The following is an 18,289-nucleotide window of genomic DNA, read 5'->3' as shown; positions in this document are numbered from 1 at the left end:
GTAGAGATCAATTCTGTGAAAAACTTGTACAGTCCATCTCTTATTGTTTAGTTTATCCAAGAGATGGTCAGGACACAAGTTATAGGGACGTGTCTTAAGTATTTGAGTAGAGTGATAGAACTGTTTTCTTTGAAGGAGGAAGAGGTGGTGTTCCTTACTAAAGATTTCTCCAGTTATCTTCTTCACAGAACCCTGTCTTACTCTACACTCTGACTCTTTTTAAACACCTTCAAAGTGTGAAGTGTGCAAAAAATCATAAGCCATAGTTCCAATAATTTCTTTGGTAAAGTCTGCCATATTCATTTGTCTCAGAAACACTTTGACATTTGATATGTCTTGTTGGAGTCTCAGTTGATATGTCTTGTTGGAGTCTCAGCTCTAATGTAGCTCATTAGAGCTTCACTATAAATATTGTTTGAATAAGGATTAGTCACATGGATACAGCCTTTGTACAGAATGGTGACAGGAGTAACAATGGAAAGAAAATCTAAAAGACAGGTAGTAAGCAAGGTATCTCAATATGGATGCAGGAGAAATTGATAATGTCTTACAACATGAGCTTCAAAAGCATAGAGTTTTTTCTTTCTTCCTCTTCTTTTTGTGTTATTTTGTTTTGCTTATTACCTTTCCAGAAAAATATGGAGAAATATTTTGGAGATGTAAGTGGAGGAAAAATGAGAAAATCTATCCCAAACTTTGGGCTTGAATTTATGGGGGAGGGTTGTGTAAAATAAAAAGAAATGAAGACATACAAAAAGTAATGATAGAAAGTTTTAAAAAATGTTCTTATTTAAATAAATGCAAGATAAATTGTGATCAAGGAGGAGAGAAAAATGCTTAGAAATGAGTTTGAATATTATGAAAATACCTGATTCCAGATCAAAACTTACAGAGAAACTGGGAAATTTTGGCTTAGAGAGGAGTCTGGAGTTGGGTTTGGTAGAATATATTCAAGGCAGTGTGTGGATGGTCAGAGGATATTTGGTGACTTTGGTTGCTATGGTAAAGGGAATGTGAAGCACATTACAACTAACTCAGCCACATAGAAGAGGATGGTAGCTCAGTTTAACATTATATTCATAAATACTTACCTGAGTGAAAGAATTGCTGGGAACAGCCATTCGCTCCAGAAACAATAGACAGCATTCCTAGTGTGGTATAATTTACGATGTGGTCTCTACCAGAAATCGTGCTTTGGTGGCTATTGCATCTGGAAAGATAAATGAAAATGTTCCAGGTGAATGGACGTGGGAGAACATTACAGACTGAAGAAAAAATGCAACAAAGTGAAGAATTATAAAATAGTATGTGGTCCAGTTGCACCACACCTTGTTAACTCATGGGGAGTAGAAGACTATTAGAGACAAACAGACATGTAAAGAGAGACAGAGAGAAAGACACAGAGACAGATAGAGAGAGGGAGGGAAAGAGGGAGAGAGAGAGAGAAAAAACAATGCAGAAAACTTAAAACTTAAATCTTAGACTCTCTTAGGTGGTCAGTGATGTTATTTCCTTTTCATAGTGTGAGTGTAAGATAAACTGAAGATTTTTTTTCCTTGACTAAATTTTTTCTTAAAAATTTTATAACCCTTCAGATATGGAGCCAGTAGCATTAATTACATCTACAAGAAATACATAAAAAGAAATGTCAGATAAATCTTTTTATTCACGGCAATCACAGTCTGTGTTAGAAGAATTTTATTTGTAGTGGATACTTGGAGAGGAAATGGCTTGTTTTAAATTCTCAAAGACTTGGGTTATTGAGCCAGAGCTAGAGGATTCGAGTTCCAAAATTTTAATTACAATGTTAGACAGAATGGTGTATATTCCTGAAGGTCATTGTCCCACTACCCCATAAGTAATTAAAAGTTCTCTCTAGTCTAAGGCAAGGCTTTTGAAAGGATCTGAGGAAAAGTGTCTAGCACTTGTATGTTATCAGGTGTCTTATGAGGGAGCCATAGGTCCAGTCAGAGTGTGGGGGGACTGAAACAATAGAAAGCCCAGATTATCTTTGAAGGGATCCAGAAGCATCCTTTCAAATTACCAAAATCACAGAATCACTGCATCTTGGGGTAAGAAGTCTAATGGAAGACAATAAAGGATGGAAACCCAAAACTGGGAAAGGACCTGAATGAACCTCAGAGGATCTGCAGAGTTAGGGAGTTGAGGTGGAAAAGAAGTTAGTCAAAGAGTTGCTTATGTCCTCAGAAGCAATCACTATGTATTGCCTTTGTCACGGAAGCTTGGATGGATTGCATCAGTAGGGATAATGAGAAGACAGAGTACAACACCCAAAGAATCAGATGAATGAGACATTCCAGCAGAGGCTAATAAAGACCAAGAAAGGGAATACAGACAGGAAAGCCTTCCTCTGATATGATAATATTTGTAAGCATTTGTTTGTGCCTAGATATACCACAGGGGGGAGGAAACAGGGAGAAAATCATTGCTATTTCTACATATCTATACAAACACATAGGAACAGTCCTATAATAATAATTGTTAAACTGAATGAGATTAAATCTTGAACTAGGCTGACATTTTACTCTGAAAAACTTTTGTTTTTAATAAAAAATATATACATATTACCCCGTATTAAAAAATTAAGAGCTTTCCAGGTCGCTGGAAACAGGAATTCCAGAGGTTGTTTCTGTTTGTTTGTTATTTTTAGATTTTCTTAATCATATTGAGCATTTATTATATGCCAGAATTTACTGTACACACTCTACCTTTGATAATTCATTTACTCCTCACAATGCCTTGTGAGGTGAACTCTATTATCATCCTCTTTTCAACAGTGAAGAAACTGAAACTCAGATAGGTTACAAAATGTGACTAATATTATAAAGGTATTATGCTGTAAAGCTTGAATTTTAGAAATAGAAGGAAACAGTCTTATTTCTGCCCACTTAAGTGTCTAACATGTACAGCCTTGCTCAACAAACTTCCTGTGGAATCGTGTTTGATTACATAAATTTATATATATACAAGACTTTTCTTTTCACACAAAACAATCTCTAAATGCAAATCTTCAATTAATCCTATAATAATCTGTTTCTACACTGGATAAAAAAACAACCTTTAGACCTTTTAGTAGGCATAACATCATGATATTTTAAGGAATTTTGAGATATACTTTTGTCTGTATACAATGTTTGCTATTTATATGGACTTTAGAACAGAACCTTCAAGTAATGTATGATACTGTGGTTGTCTCTATAAAAATGCAATTTGTTCCGTGTAATGAAATATAGGAGAATGACTTAAAAAAAGACCACACCAGAAGGGAGGGACCTGCTGTTTCAAGAAACATGTATGTTCTAGTAGTCTGGGGAGTTATGGACATTTAAGTTATGAAGTAGTTTTACTAGATTTTTTTTTATAGGGAGATAAATCCTGAGCAAAAATGGGGATATATGGCGTATATCCAAAAGGGGATAGCATGCATGCCAGAAAATTGAGTATGATCAAGAATAAGGTAGTGAAGAGGGGAAAGATAGCAATACAGCCTGAGAAAACCAGTCAGAGAAGCAAGAAAAGAAACAAAAATATCATGGAGAATTAAAAATAAAAAAAAGAAAGAATAAAGAGAAAAAAAGATAAGAACAGAGGATAGTGAAGTATGAAATACAATTTAGAAGTGGCAATGTGAATCTGAAGACAGAAGATATTAAGGTGAACCATAAGCAGAGGAGAAAAATTTAAGGGAATGTGATCATGCAGAAGACATAGGTCAATTGAGATAAGTATTGAAAAGCTTCCTATAGGTTTATCAATTATAAAGGTAAGCATGAGATTTGCCATGCATTCACACACGAGAACACCCACAAAAAAATTACCAGGAAAATGGGAAAGAAAATACCCTATGTTTTGAAATTTGTGAGTTAATACTTATAAGAAGTTAATACTCGAATTACACTAATATTTTCTATACTTTGTGTGCTCAACTTTTATTAACATAAATGTAATTTTTATTTATCATGTGGGTTTAATCATCCTTAAAAAATTGTTTGTTGGTCTTTACTGAGGTGTAAAAAATACCAGAGACTCAGAATTTAAAGCAAGATTTTTTTTCTTTAATAAGAACCATGTTAGGGACTTCCCTGGCAAACCAGTGGTTAAGACGCCAGGCTTCCACTGCAGGGGGCACAGGTTGGATCCCTGGTCCCTGATCAGGTAGCTAGGATCCCGCATGCCATGTGGCATGGCCAAAGAAAAAAAAAGAACCATGTTAGAAGGAGGAAAAGTCTCTCAAGCCAGGGGCTGAGAACTACCACACTTTAGTTCTTGAAAGTACAAAAATCACAGGCTTTGTTTTACTCTTGAATATTGTCAAGAGTATTGTCAACACTTGTCATCTGAAGGAAGGGAGGGGAAAATACGAAACTTGCAGTACTAAATTGCAAAGTGAGAACTTTTAACACACATTTTAAACAGGTCACAATCTTTTTCCTATAAATCATGTATGAAGTATAAAATATTCATTTTCACTTGTCTCTCCCCCATCCTCCTCTGTTTTTGATCCAGGAAAAAGAAACATTGAATAATTCTTTATTAGTCAAGTTTTTCTTTTTTTCACAAAGTGCAATGAAATTCTTCTGAGTATGGAGTAGAGGATATGTTCATCAAAAACTTCAATGGCAAAGAGTCCCTAAGGAATTGTTGAAATGGCAAAGGGCAGTTGAGAAATGATAATGCTCTGGAAGATCAGTCTGGTTTTGAACCCCATTTATTATGGCAGGAGCTGCATCCAGTTAGTGAGGTTAAATGTGATTTTTTTGTCAAGAAATTATTGTGGATAGATGCAAGTAACAGCATAGTGACCATACTGGGCACTGAACAGTGGTGGGAGGTTAAATGGGATAGCTGTGTCAGGTGGTGAGCAACTGTGGCATTGTTTACTGAGATCATAGAGAAAGTGGCTATGACAGATGTGTGGTTTTGCCTATTACCAAATTGAGTACTTGTACACCAGGATTATAATATGTATTTGTAGATTCAGGGATAGTAGACTTGGATGGAAAAATGTGGTTGAAAACACAGATTGAAAACATGGTAGGGTTTATGATGGATAATGTGAAATAAACCTAATAATTTGTGGTTCACTTTTTTGTATTTAGTTTTGCCATGACTATCTGGTAGGAAGGGATCTCTCTGTGAGAGTACATACATGTCATCCATAGTTTATTGTATCATATCTTTTAGGAGTTCTAATGACATATTGCATGAAATAGGGTAGACAAAAATTAATCATTTTGGTTCATTCACTGATATAACACACATCTCAATGAAGCTAACACGTAGTATTCTTAGAAACCTCTTTATTGCAAGGGTTCTTAAACAGCTCTCTACAGCACACATATGTAACTTATCACAGGATACTAGTATTAGCATTTTATCATTTTCAGTGAAGTACTGAAACCTTACATCCACTTATATCCTTTTACTGTTCTCATGTTTTAAATGTGATTGTCTTCTATTCTCTGCATATAATGAGCACATCAGAAAGTGTTTTTCAACCATGTTGTAAGATTTAAGAAATTCATATAAAAAGATAGTTTATTATATCTACCAGTGTTTTACCCATTCTATTATTTCATCTTTGCTAAAAGTCACCTACTCTGCCATAAAAGGCCTATATGTGATATGTGATATACCACATACACCACATTACACCACATTAACAAACTGAAGAATGAAAACCATATGATTATCTCAATAGATGCAGAAAAAGCTTTTGACAAAATCTAACCTTCATTTATATGAAAACTCTCCAGAATGTGGGCATAGAGGGAACTTACCTCAACATAATAAAGGTCATATATGACAAACCCACAGCAAACATCATTCTCAGTGGTGAAAAATTGAAAACATTTCTTCTAAGATAAGGAAGTCCTAGTCATGGCAATCAGATAAGAGAAAGAAATAAAAGGAATCCAAATAGGAAAAGAAGTAAAACTGTCACTGTTTGCAGATGACATGATACTATACATAGAAAATCCTAAAGATGCTACCAGAAAACTACTAGAGCTCATCAATGAATTTGGTAAAGTTGCAGGTTACAAAATTAACACACAGAAATCTGTTGCATATCTCTACACTAACAATGAAAGATCAGAAAGAAGTTAAAGAAACAACCTCATTTACCATCAAATCGAAAAGAATAAAATACCTGGGAACAAGGAGACAAAAGACCTGTACTCCAAAAACTGTACAACACTGATGAAAGAAACTGAACGTGACACAAACAGATGGAAAGATATACAATGTTCTTGGATTGGAAGAATCAATATTGTCAAAATGATTGTACTGCCCAAGGCAATCTACAGATTCAATGTAATCCCTATCAAATTACCAATGGCATTTTTCACAGAACTAGAACAAAAGATCTTAAAATTTGTATGGAGAAACAAAACCCCAAATAGCCAAAGCAATCTTGAGAGAGAAAACAGAACTGAATGAATCAGGCTCCCCAAATTAGGACTATACTACAAAGCTACAGTAATCAAGACAGCATGGTAGTGGCACTAAAACAGAAATATAGACCAATAGGACAGGATAGAAAGCCCAGAAATAAACCCATGCACCTATGGATAAAGGAAGCAAGGCAATACAATGGAGAAGAGACAGTATCTTCCATAAATAGTGCTGGGAAACTGGACAGCTACATGTAAAAAAATGAAAATAGAACATTCTTTAACACCTCGCACAAAAATAAACTCAAAATGGATTAAAGACCTAAATGTAATACCAGATACTATAACTCTTAGAGGAAAAGATAGGCAGAACACTCTCTGGCATAAATTGCAGCAATATCTTTTTCGATCTGTCTTCCATAGTAATGGAAATAAAAACAAAAATTAAAAGATGGGACCTAACTAAACTTAAAAGCTTTTACACAGCAAAGGAAACCATAAACCAAACAAAAAGGCTACCCATAGAATGGGAAGAAATATTCACAAATGATGCAAACAACAACTGATTAGTCTCCAAAATTTACAAGCAGCTCATGTGGCTTAATATCATAAAAACAAACATCCCAATCAAAAAATGGGCAGAAGACCTAAATAGACATTTCTCCAAAGGAAACATACAGATGGCCAAGAGACACATGAAAAGATGTTCAACATCACTAGTTATTTGAGAAATACAAATCAAAATTACAATGAGATATCACATCACACCAGTCAGAATGGCCATCATCAAAAAATATAGAAACAATAAATGCTTTTGGAGGGTGTGGAGAGAAGGGAACCCTCCTACACTGTTAGTGGGAATGTAAATTGGTACAGCCACTGTGGAGAACAGTATGTAGGTTCCTTAAAACTAAAACTAGAGCTACCATATGATCCTACAATCCCACTCCTGGGTATATATCCAGAGAAAAATGTGGTCTGAAAAGATACATGCACCCCAGGCTCCATTGCAGCACTTTTTACAATAGACAGGATATGGACGCAACCTAAATGACCACTGACAGATGAATGAATAAGAAGATGTGGTACATACATAAAATGGAATATGACTCAGCCATTAAAAAGAATGAAATAATTCCATTTGCAGCAACATGGATGGACCTAGAGATTGTCATACTGAGTGAAGTAACTCAGACAGAGAAAGACAAATATTGTATGATATTGCTTATATGTGGAATCTTAAAAAAAAAATGATACAAATGAACTTATTTACAAAATGGTAAAAGACTCACAGACTTAGGGAATGAACTTATGGTTACGATGGGGGAAGGGTGGGGGAGAGAGACAGTTAGGGAGCTTGGATTGACATGTACACACTGCTATATTTTATATGGATAACCAACAAGGAGTTACTGTATAGCACAGGGCACTCTGTTCAATATTATGTAACAACCTAAATGGGAAAAGAATTTGAAAAAGAATAGATACATGTATATATATAACTTAATCACATTATTGTACCCCTGAAACTAACACAACATTGTTAATCAACTATACTCCAATATAAAATAAAAAGTTAAAAAATATTTTGATGCAGTTACTAAATTTTAGGAGAAATTATGGAAGTGAGCATAGAATGAATTAACGAAGTTGCAACGAAAAATCAAAAGGATGTATCTCTTTCTAGGACCCTACTGGAAGTATGTTGCTCAGTGGAGAATGTATTTTCAAGGCACTTCTAATGTTATATGTGATTCAATTCAGAGTATAAAAATAATGTCCAAGAGGAAAGAAAACAAGTTTTTTTAAATTTGCTTGTTTTGTTTTTAAGTAGCTAAGGAAATTCAGGAAACAAAATAAGTACAGATGAGCAATTGGAACATGAGTTTAATTTTAAGAAAAGGAAAAGAAAAAGCCTTTCAATAGCTGGTATTTCTCAGTCGTTTTATCATCAGTAAGCCTTTAGTATATAGACATATTTCTTTTTTCTGTATCACTTTTGCATCAGGTAGGAACCAGATGTCAGTAAAATGAAGAAGACACAAAAAATATCTAGTACTATTTTCTCTATCAGTCTTACTGAGCCAGTCGTTAGGTTTTTTTTTTTTTTTAAGTTAATTAAAAAACAAAAACAAAAACACAGTACTTCTAACTAAGTATAACATTGTGGATTTAATAATTGTGCATATTCAAGACAGAAATCTGCTTTTTAGAAAACTGTACTTCTCTACTTGGACACTTTCCTAAGGATCTTAGGATCTTACTTATTTTTAAGTAAAAACAAGAATTATTTTTGTTCTAAAGAAGGCCATGGATCAGAATACAAATCTTAATCTTTAATTCATTACTTAGTTACTTTGCTTTCTTAATTATTCCCAAATGGTATCAAACACCATTCACATAGAAATAAAATGAAAATAATACCCATTTCATAATATTTAGGAAAATATGTTTTTTTCAGAATGTTTTTGAACTCAAAATAATATTTTTCAAGTTTTAAGGATAAATGTTACTAACTTCCCATATAAAAAAACAATCAGATAATTTTTATTAGAACAATTGCTCCACTGAGAGCCAGTGTTGAGCTTTTATAATCCACTATTTTGATAGATTTTCATTTTTAAATAAGTACATTTCTATTTTGCTTAATTTTATGGCTTACATAAAATGTATTCACATTTACTTAATATAAAAAATAGTTCTCACACTAGTTCAAAAATACCCAGATAATAATTCACATTATCACACACTCATATACACCCTCTTATAAATGAATACAGCAGGTGTAGCAAACAAACAGAAAAGGCCTAGATTTTTTTCTTTTTTTCTTTTTTTTTTTTTGATAAATTGTGCTCTATAATAAATAATACTTGTGGTAAAATATATCTGGATATAGTAAGCATACATGTAGCATATATTAAGTATACAAGATATATTTACGTAATATAGCAAGAGATACACACTTGCCTTTTTATCTTAGCTGTATAGTTAAAAGGAATGCAACTGAATGAAATATTTTATGTGCATTTGTTTTCACAAAAATCTTAGTTTAAAAGACAATCCTAACTTATTTAATAATAAATTCCAATTTATTTTTTTAATAAAATAACCTAAAAGAGAATTTCCTTCTAATAGGATACTTTGTTTTGCAATTTTATTTCCATTTAAAGGCACATTTTATACATTTCTTCTTTTAAACATAACTATTTAAATATAAATAGTAAATTATAAACAATTCAATTATAATATAAAGACAACCTAGTTGATGAGAGTTCTTTCCTATATTTTGTAAATTATTCAAAGATCTCCATTTATATGGAAAATAACATTAATATAAAAGCTTTCATACTGAAATAAAAAACTTTTAGCACAAGTAAGCACATAATCTAAAATATCTCATATGTAATATACAATTTTCAAACCATACACTCAGTACAAATACTTTTGTTCCAGTGTTGTCTATGACATGAATTGTAAATATATTTCTCATTGTTCAGTATGATGTTTTACTTTACTTTTCATAATTTTTGCCTTTGAAAAGTTTTTATTTAATATAAGAAATTTTGTTAATTAAAAACATTCAAATTAATATTTTTTCAATGTCTATATTTTTAATTTATTCTGGGTTTACTTAATTTTAAGTAGAGATATTGATAGAAACCATATGAAAATGTTACTATATAGCCTCATGTTCATATGTTGTAACTGAAACAGAGCAAGCAAGTGTTTTAAAGAGAAATGTGTATCCTTCCTCTAAGGGTGAGGTATTGAGCTTGGGATAAAATACAAAGCACTGACCAAGGCCTATTTAATTTCATACCACTTGCTCTCTGTTCCAGCCACAGACACCATTTTTGTTGTTGCTTCTAGAAAATATCTTGCTCATTTTTGCCTTAACTATTTTGCATGTATTATTCCCTCTGCTTAGAAAGCTTGTACCATGGTTGTTTTTTTTTTTTAATTTCATAGATAGCTCCTCCTCACCAGAGAATTTTTTCTGTTTGTCCAAGAAAAAGTAATCCCATTTCATCTACCACAGACCCTGTGATGATGTGATAATATATTTGGTGGTAGATGGGCAGATTTGAACCTTAATTCTGCAACTTAGTGATTGTAAAATTTTACACTGTAATCTACCTTTCCGTTTCTTCTTTTATCTATAAACTATAGCTAACTATAGACTCTAACTTATTAGAATGTTTTAAAGATTAAGGATAGATGAAGTAAAGATTAAGTATAAAATGGTTTGGCACAAAGGAAGCATTCAGAAATTTTATCATGATGTTTATTTTGTCAATGATATATATTCTTTATTGTAAAATATGTCTTGTCATTTTTCTCTATATCTAGAAGAAAATACTAAAGTGAAAGGATGCTAGAAATGTGAGGACTGTTTTCAATTTTACTTAAAAATGCAGTTTTCCTCCATAAAATGGAACATAAAGATATCTAGTTTTCTAATCCAACAGCGTATTATAAAGCTAAAATTACACTAGCTATGAATATCATTGTTTTTGCAATATAGGAGAAATAGAAGCATAAAATAGACACCATATTTTCTTTAGCCTTAAATATATTTAATGAAGCTCTAATATTTTATGGTTATTTTATTTTGTATGTTTTACTAGTTTAGAAAATAATAAAATAACAATAATACGAACTGAAAATTTTATCTCTTTTGTATTTAATATGCAGTCTACAGAATGGTTTCTGATATAATTAATTGTCCCTTCCAAAACTTCTTCTAAAGTAGGCTATAATAACTGAGGGATAATAGATTATACTACACAGAGAATACTTATATCTGTAACGTCAGTCACACCTTCAATTAATTCAAAGGTATACAAATTGCTCTAATTGTTACTTTCATGGGAAGGGAAATCTTCACCATGGATTTTAATATATTGAGGTCCTTGCTCTTCTACTTCCTTGGGGACTTCTAGGTTGTAATTTTTTTTTGTTTTTGTTTTTTTAATAGAATTCAATTGTACCTTATAATTGTTTGCAACTATATTATTCAAAAAACTCTGCAGATGTTTTAGCTATACAGAACCATCCCATTTATTGATGCAAAATTATACTTTGCCATGATTAAATTATTATTCTTTCAAAAATAAAGCAATTAAATTTTGTAAATGAGTTATTTTTGGTAGCCTAAAAATATATCGTATAGTTTAAACAGTGATTATAGCAAGTAATTGTGTAATAAGAAAATGTTAAGTCATGATAATCTAACTTGAACAAAACTTTACAGATTATGTCCTTAATAAACTACCAAATAAGACTTTACTATTAATGAATTTATTGTTTAAAGAATCATTGTTCCTTTATTTTAGTCATTAAAAATAGTAAAACAATGAGAAATTATTTGAAGCATTAAAAACAATCAAATATTAAGCTGTTACATTTCTGTAAAGGGTATTTTGTAAACTAGAAATACTTCAAAATCATTGATAAGGACATATATGTCATTTCACAGTGGCTATAGAAGTTTTATTGCCTAAAAATATGACAAGAAACTAATAAAGATAAAACATAAAATGTAACAAAGAAATGGATACATAAAGCATTGAGTTACAGGCATGTACTCATACTTGAATTGAGTTTGCTTAACCACATGCACTGTAAAAATAAAAATAGCAGAGAGATTAAAACTCAAAATTAGTTTAGGAATATATATGGCAATAAAAAAATATTCTTATTGGACAATATAGTCCACAAATTTTTATGAAAACATATACCATTAGAGACCTTGATTCACATATTTAACTCAGATTAGCATATACGTACTAAAATCATGGTGTATGCAAATATGCTAGCTGCTGCAGTTGAAAGAAAAAAAACTTATTTTAAAGTTGGGGAATTAAAAAATCTACTAGAATGATAAGAAAAATCCACAGACAAGCATAAATTATACTAGAATATAGTATCTTAATTATAAAAATTTAAGAGAAGTAAAATATATCATGACTTCAACACATCAAAGTAAAAGAGGAAAATATCTTCATGAAGAATAAGCCAAGTTCTTGGGAAAGAGGTTGTTTAGATAAGCTCTTAAGTATTAAGACAATTCCTACAGGCAAATATATAAGAGAAAATGTGTTTTAGAAAATGAGTCCGGAATATGATGCATAAGTAAAAAGTGTATTAAACAATACATAAATGGTATGATTGTTTGGAGTTCCATGTGTAAGTAATAAAAGATGAGAGTATGATGGGACTATATTGTAGAAAATCATTGTTTCTGAGGATAGAAATATTGACTAATATAACTGGTGGTGGTGACCCAGTATGCATATTGTAGGTCAAAGAAACATGCTTGGAATTGTTTCAAGGTAATCAGTTTCATGGTATGATGAATGAAGATGGAGATGAGGGATAGAGGCAATAAGTTAGCTGGTCAATAGCAAGATGATACTGTGAGAATAGAGGGGATGGATAGATATGAATGCAATACAGTTAGATATTTTACAGCTGTGCGGCTGATTAAAAATAAAAGATAGGTGAGAAATAGGGATCACTTTTTAATATAGTTGCTCAATGCAATTGTAGGGCAATCATGGAATCTGAAAATTCATGAGGGATTTGTACTGATTTTTAAAAAATGTTAAATTTAATTAAAAATATATTTAGCTTTAATTTCTGATAGAAGATTATGGAGGCAATGATTAAGGTAAAGGTTAAATGAAGTTAGAGGAAGCAGTGTGAAATAAAATCTGAGAAATGCAGTTGAAGTTGACATCTCTCCTCTCTTACTATGCTGTGTATCTCAATGTGTTCTGACAGTGATGAGGGTCAAGAAGAACAGCTGAGATAGCAGGTTGCCACAGTCACTGCAATTTTAATTCAGGATATGATTTGTTTTATTTTCCAAGTCTAAGAATCCATCCAGGAAGCTGGGATGACAGGTAGAGTGGGTGAGTCAACTGATTATTTACACTGACAACCATGACAGTGGGAGAAATGACAGGCATTCATTCTATGCAAGGATTTATCAAGGACAAAACTTTCAAAGGTTAAAGCTGGGGAGAGAAATGTATTCTTGGTCCTTATACTGCACTTAACTCTCTTCTTTTTAGCAATATTTTCCACTTTTTTTGGTGTCATTATCTCCCTTAAGACAACTGTCAAATCTCTATTTCTAATCCAATCTATTCAAATCCAAACCTCATTTTCTACTTGTACTTGGATTGGAGGCATTGCTGTTATATCATCAGAGATTCAAATTGTTAGTAAGTCTGTGAAGAGCTAAGAAGGTTAACCCATAAGCCATTTAGAATTGGCTTATGGGTTAACTAGCATTTTTTAAATGTACAGTTTTTTTGTTACAGTATCTCTATGTAATAGAGAGCAAAAAAGTGAATGAAATGGCAAGTTTGTTTTAACAGGATCTTAGAAATATGTAAAATTAAGCAAAATGAAATCTAAGAAATACAGGCCTATGCCACAAGCAGGGAAAAATATGGTGATAGTTGGAGGGGAAAGACTGTTGAGCTAACTAATATTGTCCAGAAGCTCAAATGGAAAGTAACCTTATATTTCCACATAGCATTGAATCTCAAAGCGTCATGTGGGTTATACACACATATGGAAAATAATAACATTAGAGCCATCAATGAGAAGAAAGTTTGCAGGCAACAAACAAAGTTGCCTAAGATGACATTCCACTCTCTGTATTATAATGAAATGATAACAGAATAAATCAAAAAGTATCTGTTTATCATAGTTCAGGGATAAGATATAACTTGCAATTACCCAAAGTATTAGCTGTGACCTATGAAGGAGAAAAGAGAAACAAAGTTAGATGGTGATTCTCCCATTAATATTTCCTCTCTCACTAATTTCCATCATGAGTAGTATTTTGGGTACTCAAGCAAGTCCAACTCCATTCCCTCCTAAGTGCCTCTCTATTTGCTATTTCCATCAACCTGATAGATTCATTTGCCTTGATTCTTCATGACCAGCATGTTCATCAATTAAGTCTCAGCCTATATTGTATCTATTAAGAGAGACTTTCCTAACAACAGTTTTGAAAATAGCACATAAAGTGTCTTATTTTCTTAACAAAACAATATTTCTTACAAAAATATTGTTATTTGTTTTATTATTAATATATCTTCTCTCCCTACCTCACCTATCCTCCTCCTAACTAACTAAAATTTAAGCCCTATAACAGCAGGAAACTTCCATGACTTATTCATTATTGTATATCTAGCAAGAGTCAGAAGAGCAAGGATTTTACTTGCCTTGTTTACGGCTGGATTCAGTTCATGGGTAAGTGTTCGGCATTAAGAGACACCTAAGAAATACTACTTGAATGAATGAATGAATGAATAACTAGAAATAAGCAAATGTAATAAGTATTTATGAACAGAGTCAGTGAATCTCCATGAATGTCTAAACATAGCTGACAGGAAGAAGGAAAACCACAGAGACGGAGCTATCAAAGGGGTAGGGTGAAAAACAGGAGATTGCAGCATTTGGAAAAATCTTTAGAAAAGAGATGGTTGGCAGCACTGTAAAAGACAAAGAAGATAAGGGCTCAAAATAATCTATCAGTTTTGACAATTAGGAGTCCATTTGGGACAGCAATGTTTTTAAAATGCCAAGTGATGGAAATTTAATATTAAAACTGCAGACTAAACACAAAATGACTCACTTTCTATCCTGTGCTATTGCCCTATCTTTACCCATCCTATTGCCCTATCTTTTCCCATCTCATATATATATATATATATATATATATATATACATCAAGAGGACAGCAGCTTCTTTCAACCTTTTATGAGCTTGCTTTTCACAATAAACTTCCACAATGAGCTTTTTAATCACTAAGGATAAAAAGATTAATGATACATTCAGAGCTGTTTCATGCAGGGGGCAGATATTACAATAGGGAATTTGGATTAAATAATTGCATAAATAGGTAGTACATATGAGAAGGGTTAAAAAAGAGAAGCCAAGGCAACTGTGAGTGTTTCTTAGTGATTAGTCCTGAGTAGGATTGCAATGGAAGACTTCCCTGAGAAAGTTATCTTTCATCTAAGCTTTGAATAAAAATTAATCTAATCAGTACAGAATGGGGGAGGGGAGCTTTACAAGTTAAGAAAAATAAATTAGGACCAAGAAGTCTTAACTGGCTACAAGATCAATATGTGGCACCGATTTGACTTTTAAAATATATCTTCCATTAAAATATATTGAATAACAAAAGGGGAAGTAAGTCTATTGTCCAGTGTTTTAAATATGTTGTATTTAGTACTCATTGCTACTCCTCAAAGAAAACATTGACCAACAATTTGATAACGAGCAAAGTATTAAAATATCCAAACTGATAGAATACAGAGAAGCATTAAGGCTAGCATGCCTGTTTAACACAGAAAAGAGATAAAATAATGATGCACTCTTTCCATATTCAACATGTGACAAGCTTTAAACCACACATTCTACAAGATGGCACAGAAAACCTCATCTATTTTTTCTGATTATAGAGGAATATATCTAGTTTTGGGTGAGAGGTGGTAATTTATAGAAACAAGGGTAGAATCATAAGGAAATTTTTGAGACATGTGAGAAAATATTTTAAGAACAGCAGGATAATCCATGATGATAAATGTTCCTGAGAGTTTAGGAAGCTTTAAAATAATAAAATTCTTCAAAAAAAAAAAAAAAAACACCACTGGGATTTCAAAAGAAAAAAAAAGTGCAAGTTAGACTCTGAGGATATTAATGATGTATATGATTTTAAGGAAAATTGAATGGATATTAAGCATAGCCTATATGTTGAAATTAACCCCATCAAAAAGCAAGATTTCAAGTATAATTTATAAAGATTACCAAAAAATGAAATCTTATTTTTTAATATAAAATATAGCTTTAAAAAAGTAAATTTTTTGTCCCTCTAAAATCCCAGTCAATCCCAGTCTAACCTGGTTTTCTAGCTGAAAACATCTAAAAATCATTGGGCAAAATGCAAAAAGTAACTACCTGAGGATTCTGAAAATACTCAGAAAGAGTGGATTGCGAAGGAGAGTTAAAACTTGAAGACTTGGTGGGGGAGAGGGGAAAATTACTCTCTTTTCCCTTGCTTTTTTCTTGTTTTCATTGAAAGTGAACCCCAGTTGCAAAAGTACAGGCAGCCATGTAGTAGTTGTTAAGACATGAAGAGAAACCTTATTTATTTTCTGGCTAGAGTAACCTGGAAAAGGGGTCCCTGTCAGCAGGAGAAAACAGGAAGCACTCTGGATAGGAGAGAAATGGAGAAGGAAATTTCAAAATTCTGTCTCTGAAACTGTACAAATTCCTGTCTCACTTCTGAGCTGCACATTCACATACCAATTCAAAACTGGATAGCAAAAGCTTTGAGGATGGAAATATAATATAAAATAACTTCCAGACTAATATCTGTGTGACACATTCATGAAACAAATTAAAAGTAGCATAACAAAGTCTTAAAGAGTAATACTGACATTTGAACCACCATCCAGAGTGGGTGATGAGATGAGATAGGACATGTGGTCAAAACCTACAAGACAAAGCAAAACAAAACAAAACAAGAGCAACAATCTCTAAAAGATTTTAACAAGAATCAATGTTTATACAGTATACCTTTGGGAATCAGGAAAACATGAGCAATTCTCAAAAGAGACAAGAGATCCCAGTCATGAGAACTCAGAGGTCAGAATTATCAAAGACTTTAAAGCATTCACTAAATTATGTTTTAAGATAAAACAGAAATTAATGGAAGATATAAATTACAAAAATAACCCAGAGGCAATTAAAGAAATGGCAGTACAGTATCATCCAAAAAATTAGTAGATGGACTCAAGAGCAGGATGGAAATTTTGAGAGGAAAAAGTTAGTAAACTGGATGACAGATCATTAGAAATGATCTAACCAAAAGAATGGAGAAAAAAAGAATCAGAAACCTAGACTAAGGGCCTGCTGGGATAATATCAAAAGGATAACACTAATGTCATTAGAGTTACAGAGGGCATGGAGAAAACAATGGGGTAGAAAACATTAGAATATAATGGCTGAAAACTACACAAGATTGGTGAAAAACATACATTTATATATTTTCAGATGCAATAAAATTAGTGAATTCCAAAGTAGACATATATATTTTTACACACACACACATGCACATATAATGTGTATACACATGCATATATATAATGTATATGCATGATATACGTGTGTATATATGAATATATATTTTGGAAAAAGCTAAAAAAAGTGACATGTTGCCTATTGGTATCAAAAATTGGAATGTTTGTGGATTTCTTATCAAAATCATGGAAGCCAGAAGACAGAGGAACATCTTTAATGTTCTGAAAGTAAAAATCATCAACACAGAATTCTATACACAGAATTATGTACTAGAAAGGAAAGCAAATTAATGACATTCTTGATGAAGAAAAACTAAGAAAATGTATTTCCAGAATAAATGCATAAGAAAAGATTAAAAACAATTCTACATTCTAAAGGGACATAATATCAAAGGGTCACTTGAAACTACAAGAATGAAAAAATAGGAAAAGCAAAAAAAAAAAAAAAAGTAAATATCTGAGTAAATACAAAAGACTGTTTTTATACTCTCAAGTTATTTAAAATATATATGACCATTTAAAGTAAAATTTATAAAAATTGTTATATTAAGTAAAGGGAACTATATGTTTGAAAAGTGTCCACATTTTGCTTGAAGTTATAAATATTAACATCAACTAGATTGTAAAAGTTCTGATATGTATATTGATATCACTAGAGGAATAAGAAAGAAAGAAGGAAGGAAAGAAGGAAGGAAAGAAAGAAAGAAAGAAAGAAAGAAAGAAAGAAAGAAAGAAAGAAAGAAAGAAAGAAAGAAAGAAAGA

Source organism: Aethalodelphis obliquidens, unplaced genomic scaffold (assembly GCF_003676395.1).
Source record: "Aethalodelphis obliquidens isolate GAN/ISIS:26980383/991018 unplaced genomic scaffold, ASM367639v1 scaffold76, whole genome shotgun sequence".
Taxonomy (NCBI): Eukaryota; Metazoa; Chordata; class Mammalia; order Artiodactyla; family Delphinidae; genus Aethalodelphis; species Aethalodelphis obliquidens.
This window is presented reverse-complemented; position numbering follows the sequence as displayed.